Source organism: Hipposideros armiger, unplaced genomic scaffold, assembly GCF_001890085.2.
Source record: "Hipposideros armiger isolate ML-2016 unplaced genomic scaffold, ASM189008v1 scaffold_330, whole genome shotgun sequence".
Lineage (NCBI taxonomy): Eukaryota > Metazoa > Chordata > Mammalia > Chiroptera > Hipposideridae > Hipposideros > Hipposideros armiger.
Window position 1 is genome coordinate 1422781 of NW_017731680.1, and position 12880 is coordinate 1435660.

Here is a 12880-nt window from a genome sequence, read left to right on the forward strand (position 1 = left end):
TTTGTGTCTCTGTTTCCCTAACTGTAAAATGGGTTTGCTCTAGGGTTAGGGTGGTTGGGTGTGTACGTAAAATACCAAATCTAAACTCTATGAGTGTTAGCCAAATGTCCTCAAGCCGCATCCGCCTGGAGTGGGAACCCTGACCAGTTTTCACCAGTATAGACTCTTCCTCTGAGCAGCTTCCTCCTGGCAGCTCCCACCACAGACTCAGTGCCCCTGGGACACTGTGCCCTTCTCCTGGCTACACTGACCCCATGGGTGCCCCGGCTTTGGACTGAGGGGCCACGCCAGCCCAACAAACACTGGTGTGACCCTCTAGTGACCGCCTCAACACTCAACTCACCAAAGGGCAAGAACTCTGCTCCTCTCAGTTTATATTCCACTGTCTTCTTTGGCTCCATATCATATATTATAGACCATTGAGTGAAGTGTCAGACTGGTTTCTGTTGTTCATTAACATTCCCTGAGGGGTTGGGGGCAAGATATCATTCGAAAGGCATTTCACCACATTACACTCTGTCTAAAGTGTCCTTATCTTAATGTTAAAACACTTTTAAACATAATCATCACAACTTCATCACACTTATCAAAACTAACAATTCCTTAATGTCCTCTACTACTAATCCCTATGCATAGTTCTTTGGCTTTTCTCAAATACATCTTTTTTATTGTAGATTTGTTCGAATCAGGATCCAAACAAGGGCCTCCACAGTGCATTTGGTTATCTCTTCTCAGTCTTTTTTTTATTGTATAGTAAGTATCTCATCCTCCCTTTTTCTCCAATGTAATTTTTGTTAGAGCATAATGCTTATTTGTTGAAGAAACTGGATCATTTTTCCTATAGAATGTCCCAGCTTTTAGATTTTGCTGATCATATCCTAATCATTTAAGTACTTCTTCTATCCCTCATATTTCCTGTAAACTGGTAAAGACATTATTAGAATCTGGTTCAAATGTTTTGTTTTTTTTTAGCAAGAGATCTTCCTGTTGTATCACCTTATGAGGCATATAATGTTGGGGCTGTCCCACTTTAGGGAAGGCTGACCTTTCCATTATAATGTTCACCATTGACATTTCAGCTAATAGTTTTAGCCTCATTAATTAATGTTGCCTAGATCAATTATTTCATTAGAGGTTGAAAATGGTGCATTTAAAAAATTTTTATCATTCCTTCTGCATTCATTAGTTGGAATTCTTGTACTATAGGACTTACTTTTATCGAATATTTAGTTATCCTGAAATATACTTTCTCTTTATTTATTCAATTTTGGAATAATAAGTTATTACTCTAACAACTTCTAATGGCAAGCTATTAGGTTGAACTTGTTTTATTTATTTTAAATATCATTATGAACTCATGGTTTTTATGTATTTGACAGGATTTATTTATTTATTTTTTTTTATTATTACTTTTTTTTTTTAAGATTTTTATTGGGGAATTGGGGGAAGGGGAACAGACAAGTTGCTATTCTTTTGTTCTTCAGTCTAATTGTGGAGGACATTGCTTCACTGGCCCAAGTTGGCACCATCATTGCGCTCTTCCCGGGCGAGGCAGATCAGTCGCCAGCTTTTGGACGGCCACTCAGCTGCTGGCCACTCACGCTGGCTGCTGGCTACACATGGTAGCCATTGCAGTAGGGGCTGCAGCCTTCGCCATCGCCGGGGACTCACGGCAGCCCAGCTCCAGGTTGAGCTGCTGTTCAGCATCTTAGCTGTGGAGGGCAGTGTCACTGGCCCTCATATATGAGATCCGAACCTGGGCCCTCTGGTGTCCCAAGCCAGCTCTTAACCAACGTGCCACTCAGCCGGCCCTGTATTTGACAGGCTTTAATCCATTGTAGTTATCATTCTTTTTGATGCAGAAATTGCCCGAGCTTTGCCAGCGGGAGCCCTTTCAAAGTGGTTCCTGTGTTGTTTTGACATGACCTCAAGTAGTCTGGAGAGCTTCCTTGCAAAACAAATTGTCCATGGCTCATCATATAGCCTTTTTCCCTCAGACCTGGAATCAGTCATTTCCCCAAGGGAAATGGTATTTAGAAACCTGCTTCAGGATTTTTTTTTTAATTAAGCATTGCGAATATAACTGAGACATCCTGTGTGGACATCTCCCCAATCTCATTGCCTTTCTTTTTCTGTTGGAGGTAAGCACTACCATGAATATATTACTTATCATTTTTTTTAAGTTTCTGTTATTTTACTACCTATGTATTTCATATACATATATATTAAACGGCATTGTTTTGCAGATGTTAAATATTATAGGATGGTATTGCATTATATGTATCTTATTTGAACCAGTTTTTTTCCTCACAATACTATATTTTTTATATTTACCCATATTGGTAAATATAGTTCATTTTAACTGCTGCATGTTATTTCATGGTATAAACATACCACAATTTTTTCCTGTTGATGAATTTCTAGGTTTTCAAATTTTGATATTACAAACAACACTGCAATAAATATTCTTGAACACGTCTCCTGTGCACAGCATGAGAATTTCTCTAGGATACATTTCTAGATGTCAAACTGCTGGGTCATACCAATTTTAAAATTTACTAGATATGCCCAAGTTGCTCTCCCAAATGGCTATGCAAATTTATACTTCTTTTGGCAATGCGCATAAATTCCCATTTTTTTCCTGCATCCTCACTCAAACTTGGTATTATTAGACTTTTTAATTTTTTGTCTGACTCATGGCTATGAGGTGATTTCACCTTGGGATTTTAATTTGCTCTTCTCTGATTGCTAACAAGGTTGATATTCTTCTTATATGTATGTTGACTAGTTGGGTTGATGTTTCTATTGAGTTTGAGAGCAAACATAGTGGTTAAGACCCTGAGAACTGGAGCCAGACTCCTAAACTCAAGGACAGCTCCACCACTCCACTTACTAGCTGTGTGACTCTAAGCAAGTTATCTAACCCTTTCTGTGCCTGCTTCTTCTTCTGTAAAGTGGGTATAACGAACACCTATACTACAGGGACATGCCAAAAATTAAACAAGTTCATATATCCCAGATGCTTAGCACAATGTCTAGTTATTATCATCATCATTTTTGGTTTGTAGGGTTTCTTTCTATATTTTTAACACTATTTCTTTGTCAGAGTTTGTATTTTAAATATGTTTTCCCAGATGTCTGCAATTTGTCGTTTTACTTTCTTTACGGTATCTTTTGTTATTGCAGGAAAATCTAATGTTAATATAATGTAATAAAAAAAATCTCACCTGTAAGACAGGGATTCAATTTTGTGTTTTTCCACACAGATAATCAATTTTCCCGGCACCATTTATTGAACAGTCTTTATTTTGCCATTGCTTTGTAATCCTACCTTTATCATGTATTGAATGTCCAGATATGTGTGAGTGTGTTTCTGGTATTCCTATCCTGTTAAGTTGATTTATTTTCCAATTCTTGCACCACCCCACTATATACTAATTTCTAAGACATTTAAAAATAAGTCTTCATATCTCATAGAACAAGTCCCACCATCTTCTTTTTTAAAATGGAATTTGGGCTCTGGGTCCCTTGTTCTTTCTTCCATAGAATCTCTCAAAGTTTGAAGGATAGTGTAAACTGTGTCTAACATCTGAAAAATCAAAACAATGATAGACTGACTGGTAGCTACTCTGATGCAGAGCAAAGGGAGGCATTAGGGAGATCCCACATTCCCAGAATTTATCTGAGCAAAGTACGGAGATATTTCCCATGGGCCAGTTATGGGCCGTAAGAAAGACAGTATTTCCCTTTGTGGATCATCCGAGTTCCATTTAAGAAGGCCAGCTTCTATAAAGAACTAGAGTTGCTATGGGAGGAATCCAAGTAACCAACCTGGTAGAAAAGATTCCCCTGCATGAATGAAATTGCAGATGAGAGATTCCCAGAAATAAGAGGACTCAAAAAAAAAAAGCCCAGAGAGGACTTCCAGATAGAAAAAGTCAGCTTTAAACTTCCACCGGGGTTTTCTGATACCAGCTCAAAACAGTGTTGGGCAAGTAGGACCTTTCCTATTGCTGTTCTCCCTTCCCCTGCTTCAACCCTAGAGGAGTCAGAGACCACCTAATGAGTGTACAGGGAGGAGGAGGAGAAAAATCTAGTCGAGGGAAACAGATGAGACACATACCATCCTGTCTATTCCACCTGCTGCAGGCTCAGGTTGGGAATGAGGATAAGCTCTAACTTTGTGATGTTGGCAGCTTTGACTACTACCTGGGACTTTTCAGCTGACACAATTTGTTTGTTTGTTTGTTTTATCGTCAAAAGATTTTATACTTGGAGTGCCAAAAAACGTCAATGACTTTTCACTTATTCAGGGGTAAGAAAGAACTTGCCCCACAATACAGCCTACAAGACAATTCCAGGAGGAAAATAGTGACCATGTTTCATGAATCTTATTTATGTGAAGTATCAGATACCTATTCGTTTTTATAACATTGCTGAATTAAATTTACTAATATTTTATTTAGAAATCTTGTATCTACATTCTTGTGATTAATAAATAATCTTGTTTTGTCCTTGTCAGCTTTCGTATCAAAGTTATCTAACTTTATAAAAAGATATGGGTAGCTTTCCCCCTTTTTATCATCTGAAAGAGGTACAAGGATTATATGTTTGTTGATGACTTTGTAAAAGTTGTCTCTAAAACCATCTGAGCCTGGTGACTTTGGGAGACAGTAGACTGGATAATATAATCTGTAATTCCACTTAGGTACAGATAAGGACTCAATTGCCTGGAAGCTAGCAAAGGATGGGGGCACCATTATCCCTCTGTTTTGTGGGACACGCTTGCTCCTTTTAGGACACCTAAGGTACCATAGATAGCCCTGGGCTCATGATTGAGGGAGAATGCTAGTATCAATTTGAATATCAAATTATAATAAACCTATATTTTTTAAGAGAAAAAATAAATAGAAATTGGAAAAAAAAGGGGGGGGGATATTGCCTCCTTAGACCACTGGAGAGTGGACTGAGCATGACGAGCACCTAGAGAAATTTCCACAGACTCTCTATGGGGCAAAGGAGAGGACAGGAAAAGGGGCTAGCATTGGGCAGTGGCCATTTGCAGGTTTTTTTTAACCTGTGGGAGACAGCATGATATTACGCATTGCCAAATTAATCTGATCATAAGAATCACTGAGCACACTTGTTAACAAAAGAGATTCCCAGACTTTAGCCCAGATTTACTCAATCATAATTCAGTAAGGGTGGGGGGAGGGTGCCCCAGAACATGTGTTTTTAATAAACACTCCAGAAAGTCTTGCAAATGGACAAGTTTGGGAAACACACAAAAGGAGAATAAGCATGGGTGTCGGAGTTAAGCTAAGGTTGAATAATGTCTCACTCTTTAATAGTTTGGAGGATGTCATTTAATCTCCCTGTGCCTCCATTCCCTTATTTAGAAAAAGGGGTTATTCATACCTCCCTGGTAAGGTCATTGTAAGGATTAAATGAGAGAATATATGTAAAATACTTCACACACATCTGGCACTCAGTAAATAGTCATCTTTATTATAGACAGGGTTCTGGGAGAAGACATGAGGCTTAAATTACCAACCTACAAAGACATTCATTCCTGAAGTTGAGATGAAGGTACAGTACCTCAATTTTTCTTGTTTGTTCAGCATCCAATCCCATTTTACTGATAACTGCACATTTTTTCTTGGAGAGTTGCCACCACCTTCTATTGCTGGTTCATGTGGTTTAGGTTGATGGATTTGACCCTGCCTTTCACCTCTAGGGGTGAAGGTAGTCAAGGCGTGGCCAATCAGCATACTCCATTCCCCCTGGCCATCATGATTGGTTCAGAGCAAGGACCATGACCCAAGCTGATCCAATGAAATTCAGTCTTTCACTAGGACTATCTCTACAGCAGTGGGCCTGGAGCTGAACTGCCATCTTGCCAGAGCACGGGAAGACCCACCTGAGAATGCAGCAATAGAGGAAAGAAAAACCAAGATATGGAGAGCATGGGACCCAATCTTGAAGATATTTTTGAGCCCCAGAATCTAGACATACTGAAGCAATTCCATCCTGGGACTTTTCGGTTAGGTGAGCCAGTAAAATTTTTTACTTAAGACATTTTGAGTTAGATTTTCTGTTACTTGCATTCAAAAGGGTCCTAACAATGATTTTTAAGGCATTTCTTCGATTTTAGTCTCCAGCTTACTGTGTAATCGTGCAAGCCCTTTTCTTGTCTGATAGATTTCCTAACTTTGTTAGGAAGAAGCAATCCCATGGCCTTAGCATTTAGATTTGATGGATAGTGGAAATTGCTAAGGCATGTTCACTCTCTGGGGATTAGAAAACTCAAATCCTTTCCATCTAAATGGATTCCTTTCTCTCAGGGTGGGAAGGAGCTGATATTTAGGTAGGACCCTGTTTTTGTTCTCCAAACTCTGAGAAAGGTTGCCATTAAAGGGCAACACAACAATTAAAAGCTGTTGGATATGAGAATGACAAGCTTGGCTGGTATGCAATACTGTGCAGCTGAGATGATTATTCTCAATTAATAGGCAAACATTACACAATTGTCTCTTTCAGGTCCAGAGTGCTAATATATAATACACAATCAGAGGGCATTGTGCATTGGAATATAACTCATTAGCCAGTGCCAATTTTTTACCCCTAGAAACAAAATAATCCATTGTCTTTGAAAGCCACAATTTTGAGCCTTTTAAATTTGCGGCTATAGACCAGGTGAGGGATTTGGGAAGACTCTAAATGGAATTGAGAATAGAAATTCCTATTTGAATTCATTATTAAGGCAAAACTGGTGGTTAGTAAAATTGGGGCAGGGCAGAAAGTGGACTTCGACCTCCCATGACTCCCACCAGGAAACCCATTCAAGGACCTTTGGCAAATTTGGCTGAGGCAGCATCTGCCCTGCTGAGGGACATCCCAGAATGGACATGTCCCTGTGTGACTGCCCAGTAAATACCAAATAGATTGGGTCATTTTATTCCAACCTGGAGGACTTGGCTGCCCGCACACATGCTCAGTGGATGAACTCACTTTTCATTAGTCCCACATGGATGCCCAAGTCTGAGCAGCTCAGTCAGCGACAGACAGAGGTAAGGAGAACACTGAGAGAGCAATCAGAGAAATCTAAGGAAGGGGACTGGATTACTATCAGATTGCAGGGTGTGGGACAGCTTGGAACAGATTGATGGGAGAGCCTAACCGGCTGGCAGGGAGCTGAGAACTGTCACAGTTGGCTGTGCTAAGCCAGCTGCCTTGTGTGTGCAGAGTGCAGGCTAACTGAGAGGAGGAAACCTTAGCAGTTACCAAAAACACCCAGTCGTCTATCAGCCCACCCAACTGGAACACAAAGCATGCCTTTGGGACTCCAAATCCCCCAACCAAAGAGATATCTACAATGTCATCCAGTTTCTTGCTTCCTAGGGCATGTCTCCACCAGTCTTTCAACAAACACTTATTAAGAGCCTTCTAAATGTGAGGTCTGTGCTAGGGGGTGAGGATGTGGAGGAAATATGTACTTCTCTCTAAAGAGCTCACCACCTAGTAAACAATTACAAAAAAAGGAAAAAATGCAGCAGTAGCTGTGATAAAAGAGAGCACAGATGCTGTAGGAGCCCTGGAAACAAGCACCAGATCACGTAAGTTGTGTTCTAAAGCTAAAGAATTTGTGAGCATCTTCAAACACATACAAAGCACTCTTCAAATGCCACCCAACAGCATGCCCACCCAACAGTTTTTCTCTCGTCCAATCCTGTCTCATATCCATGACCTTAACATGGTAAAAATATCCCCCATAGCTGTTAAGGTCTAGCAATAATTTCATGTTATGTTCTTCTCTGTGTATGTTCTCCATGTTTTCACATCTTGGTTGTCTTTCTTTTTGAGTGTGTTGTTTACTCTGGTTAGTAGAACATGATATTAAAAGGTCAGGACTTTAAATTTTATGGGTCATTTAGTTTCATTTTGAATGAGAATAAAGCACCCATATACAGAGGCTTACCCATCAATCTGAGCCAGAGGCCTAGCAAATGTCTACTGTGTTGTTGGTCAGTGGGGGCCAAGCAAGAGATCTTACATGGTTTGCTCCATTCAAACCTATTATCAAATATGCTTTCAGGAGGACACAGCCTTTAGGTAGTTTGGCAGCAGCATCATATTCATAAATAAGGGTAAATGTGCATGTGAGCACGCATGAGTGTGTGTGTGTGTGTGTGTGTGTGTGTCCGTATGTGCGTGTGTGTGCGTGTTTGTGTGTGATGTTTTGCAATCTCCTTGAGGGCAGTAGAAATAATTACAACTATGAACCTACAAACATAATACTAAATATTGACAAGGCATGCTCTGTCATATCTTTCCTGTCTCTGCTCAGAAAGCCTTTCCCTGACCACAACTAGAATGTAAACTCACTGGGATTTTTGTCTATTTGTTAACTATCCATAAAAGTAAAGTCCCAAACTTTTAAAATATCATGCTCAACCAACTACATTAAACAACACACTCAAAAAGGAAGACAAGGGCCAGCCAGGTGATGCAGTTTGTTAAGAGCTCTGAGCGACAGGGTCACCGACTCGATTCCCTCATGGGCCAGTGAGCCACCTCTGAGCTGCCAACAGGCAGCCAGATGGCTCAGCTGGTGAGAGCACGTGCTCTTAACAAAAAGGTTGCCGGTTCGACTTCCACATGGGATGGTGGGCTGCGCACCCCCACAACTAGATTGAAAGCGGCAACTGGACTTGGAGCTGAGCTTGCGCCCTCCACAACTAAGATTGAAGGACAACGACTTGACTTGGAGCTGATAGGTCCTGGAAAAACACAATGTTCCCCTTCCCCAATTCCCCAACACTGTTCCCTTCCCTAATTCCCCAATAAAATCTTTAAAAAAAAAAAGGAAGACAACAAAGATGTGGAAATATAGACAGAGAACACACACAGAGAAGAGCACAAACGTTGAATTGTTATGAGAACTGAATGGCCCAGGGGATATTTTGACCATGTTTAGGTCATGAATATGAGACAAGAGAAAACTGTTGGATGGTCATTTTAGAAGATGTGGCATTTGAAGAGTGGTTTATGTGACTGAAGACAACTCTTTAGTTNGGTGACTCACAGCAGCCCAGCTCCAGGTCGAGCTGTTGTTCACCATCTTAGCTGTAGAGGGCGCAGCATCACTGGCCTGCATGTGGGATTTGAACCGGAGCCCTGCTGCTCAGAGTTGGCGTCCCAAGCCAACTCCTAACCAATGCACCACTCAGCCAGCCCAATCAAGTGCTCTTTAATGAAGATTTCATTTATTGCTTTTCTTTAATTTTTTAAAAAAGGTTGTATGTTGACATAATTCAACATTTATTTTTGTGTAAAAAGATAATACAAAGTTTTCATCTCACCCCATTCCCTTCCTATCTAGTTCCCACATCCTGCACAGCAACTTCCCTGTGAGCATTTTTGTTAGTTTCTTATTTATCCTTCTAGACTTTGTTTATGCAAATCAAATAAAACTATATTTTTATTTTGTTGTGCAAAAGATAACATACTATACACTCTAATGTTAGCCTTGCTTTTTTTCACTAAATAATGTAACTTGATGGATGAGTAAAGAAGCATTGTATATATACATACAATGGAATATTATTAAGCCATTAAAAAGAAGGAAATCCTACCATTTGCATGGATGGGCCTTGAGAGCATTATGCTAAGCGAAATAAGTCAGACAGAGAAAGACAAATACTTATGATTTCACTCACATGTGGAATCTAAAATAACCAAACTCATAGAAGCAAAGAGCAGATTGGTGTTGCTCGAGGCAGCGGGTAAGGGTGGGGGAAATGTGTGAAGGTGGTGAAAAGGTACAAACTTCCAGGAATAAGAAGAATAAGTTCTGGGGATGTAATGTACAGCATGGTACTACAAGGTCTAACAATTAGGTTTGCGAACTCATCCTAGAAAATCTGCTACATACCTCATTGTTGAATATCACTACAGTCACCCTTGAAGTAGTCCTTCTGGGAAGCTATGCACCGACACCAGTGCCTAGTCCACCCTTCAAATCAATTTTGGAACTCTTTTTCTGGAATGGTCATCAGAGCTGTCATCATATTACCCTTGATGTCCTGAATGTCATCAAAATGTCTTCTTTTCAATATTTCCTTTATTTTTGGGTATAGAAAGGAGTCACTGGGGGCCAGATCAGGTGAGTAGGGAGGGTGTTCCAATACAGTTAATTGTTTACAGTGTTAATTGTTTAACAGTGCCCTGTGAGCTGGTGCATTGTCGTGATGCAAGAGCCATGAATTGTTGGTGAAAAGTTTAGGTCGTTTTTGTCTTTTTCACGCAGCCTTTTCAGCACTTCCAAATAGTAAGCTTGTCCAGTTGGTACAAATTCATAATGAATAATCCCTCTGATATCAAAAAAGTTTAGCAACATCATTTCGACTCTTGATTTGGACTGACAGAACTTTTTTGGTTGTGGAGAATGGCTGACTTCCATTGTGTACTTTGACACTTTGTTTCAGGGTCGTATTGGTATACCCATGTTTCATCACCAGTGATAACATGGCCCAAAACATTGTCTTGCCTCTTCCAAAAGGTCTTGGCAAATTCAACTCTCCTTTGTTTTTGTTCATCTGTGAGCTCCTTTGGGACCATTTTTGCACACACCTTTCTCATGCCAAGATTTTCAGTTAAGATTTTCCTAACTATTTATTGATGTTGACTTGGTCTGCTATGCTTCTCACAGTCAACTGATGATTTGGCACACAATTTGACAAATTTTAGCAATGTTTTTGTCAGTTCTGCTCATTACTGGCCGCCCTGACCTTTCTTCATCAATGACATGTTCTCTCCCCTCAGAAAAACGTTTAATGCATTTGTACACTGCCGTTTTCTTTATGGCATTATCCCCATAAGCTTGGTCCCTGATTTGACTTCCACTCTTGCCAAGTTTAACAAGAAATTTAATGTTTATTCGTTGCTCTAATTCAAGCTCAGACATTCTCGCGACGGCACACAAAAACACGCAACAATAATGAACGCCACTCAGCAAGACACCACCACACGTTGACACAAACACAGCTGTGAGACATTGATATACCAAGGCGATGAAATCTTACTGAGCTGTTTGTACAGTGTTGCCAATGTAAACACACAGTGGCAAGTTCGTGAACTTAATTGTCTGACTTGTATAGTTAACCATATTGTATTGTATATTTAAAGAATGCTAAGAGAGTAAATCTTAAAAGTTCTTATCACAAGAAAAAGAAATTGTAACTATAGAAGGTGACGGATGTTAACTAAACCTATTGTGGTGATCATTTTGATATATATATATATATATATATATATATATATATATATATATATATGGTGTTGTACACCTTAAACTAATACATTGTTACATGTCAATTATATCTCAATAACACTTGGGGGTGGAATGTAACTTGGAGATTCTTCCAAATTTAACTTGGAGAGTGTCTTTGATTTTTCTTTTTTTTTTACAGTTTTAATCAATTCCATTCTATGAATCTTTTACGATTTATTAAACCAGTCCATGTGGGTGGACATTAGTGTTTTCAATCTTTTGATATTAAAAAAACAAAAGCACTCTATACCATATAATAGGATAAATTTTCAGAGATGGGATATTATGTCAGATGGGATGGTTTTTATATATATTTAGCCAAATTGCCTTCCAAATTTATATCCTCACCAGCAATGTATAAGAATGCCTGTTTCCCCACAGCCTTGCAGTTTTATCAAACTGGGATTTTTGCTAATCTCATAGGTAAAAAATAATATCTCAGTATAGTTTGATTTGCATTTCTCTTGTGATACGGAGTGCCTCTTTATTTCTATGAATGGACACTTCAATACCTTACTTATGTTTCTCCTAGGTTAATAGTCTTTTTTATACCTGGCTTATAGGAGCACATTATGTATAGGGAGATTAGCCCTTTTTCTGTAATGTAAGTTGCAAAAACTTTTTTCCAGTGGTGTGTTAATTAATGTTTAACAATAGTCTCTGGAGAAGATAAACCTTGGTTTATAGCACTTGCCAATTTTCATGATGTAAATATGCCCACCACAGCCAAATTCAAGCTATCAACATGAATGACATCACCAAATGTGGAGGTGGGAAGAGATATGCAGCAGCAGATCATTATATAATATCTCCACAATACAGAAATGATAGATGTAAATAACCTCAAGAGCATGAATAATAGTAAAATGTAGTTAAACAATTAGAAAGTGATGAATTTGGAATATTAATTACCTTTGTTTGTAACATACTTTAATTGTAAGTTTACATAGTATAATTTTAACCAATGTCTGTGTTTGACAACCAGCTTGCAAAATTCCTGAAAATTTAGCCATTGTCTCCTGTGAACTAGTGCAGGCCATCTCCAACACACCACTGCTTTTTATTCCATTTGTTTTTGCCTTTTTACTTTTTTCAAATGATGTTTTTCATCATACAAATGTTTGCTTTTGATGTAGTTTTATTTATCATTCATATTCTGTTTGAATTCAGAATTTTGAATATTGATTAGGAAGACCTTCCCCATTCCAAGATTATAAAGAATTCTTCCATGTTTTCTTCTAATATTTTCATGATTTCATTTTTTTTTTAATTGGGGAACTGGGGGAGGGGAACAATGTTGGGGAATTGGGGAGGGGGACCAGCCAAGTTGTTGTTCTTCAGTCTTAGTTGAGGAGTGCGCCAGTCACCATCTGGCTGCCCGTCGGCAGCTCATGGCCTCTAAGCTCAAGGTGCTGTGTTCAATCTTAGTTGTAGGTAGACGTAGCCACCATCCCATGTGGGAATCGAACCAGCAGCCTCATAGTTAAAAGCGCATGCTCTATCTACTAAGCCAAACGGGTGGCAGCTCAGCTGGAGGCACCGAGTTCA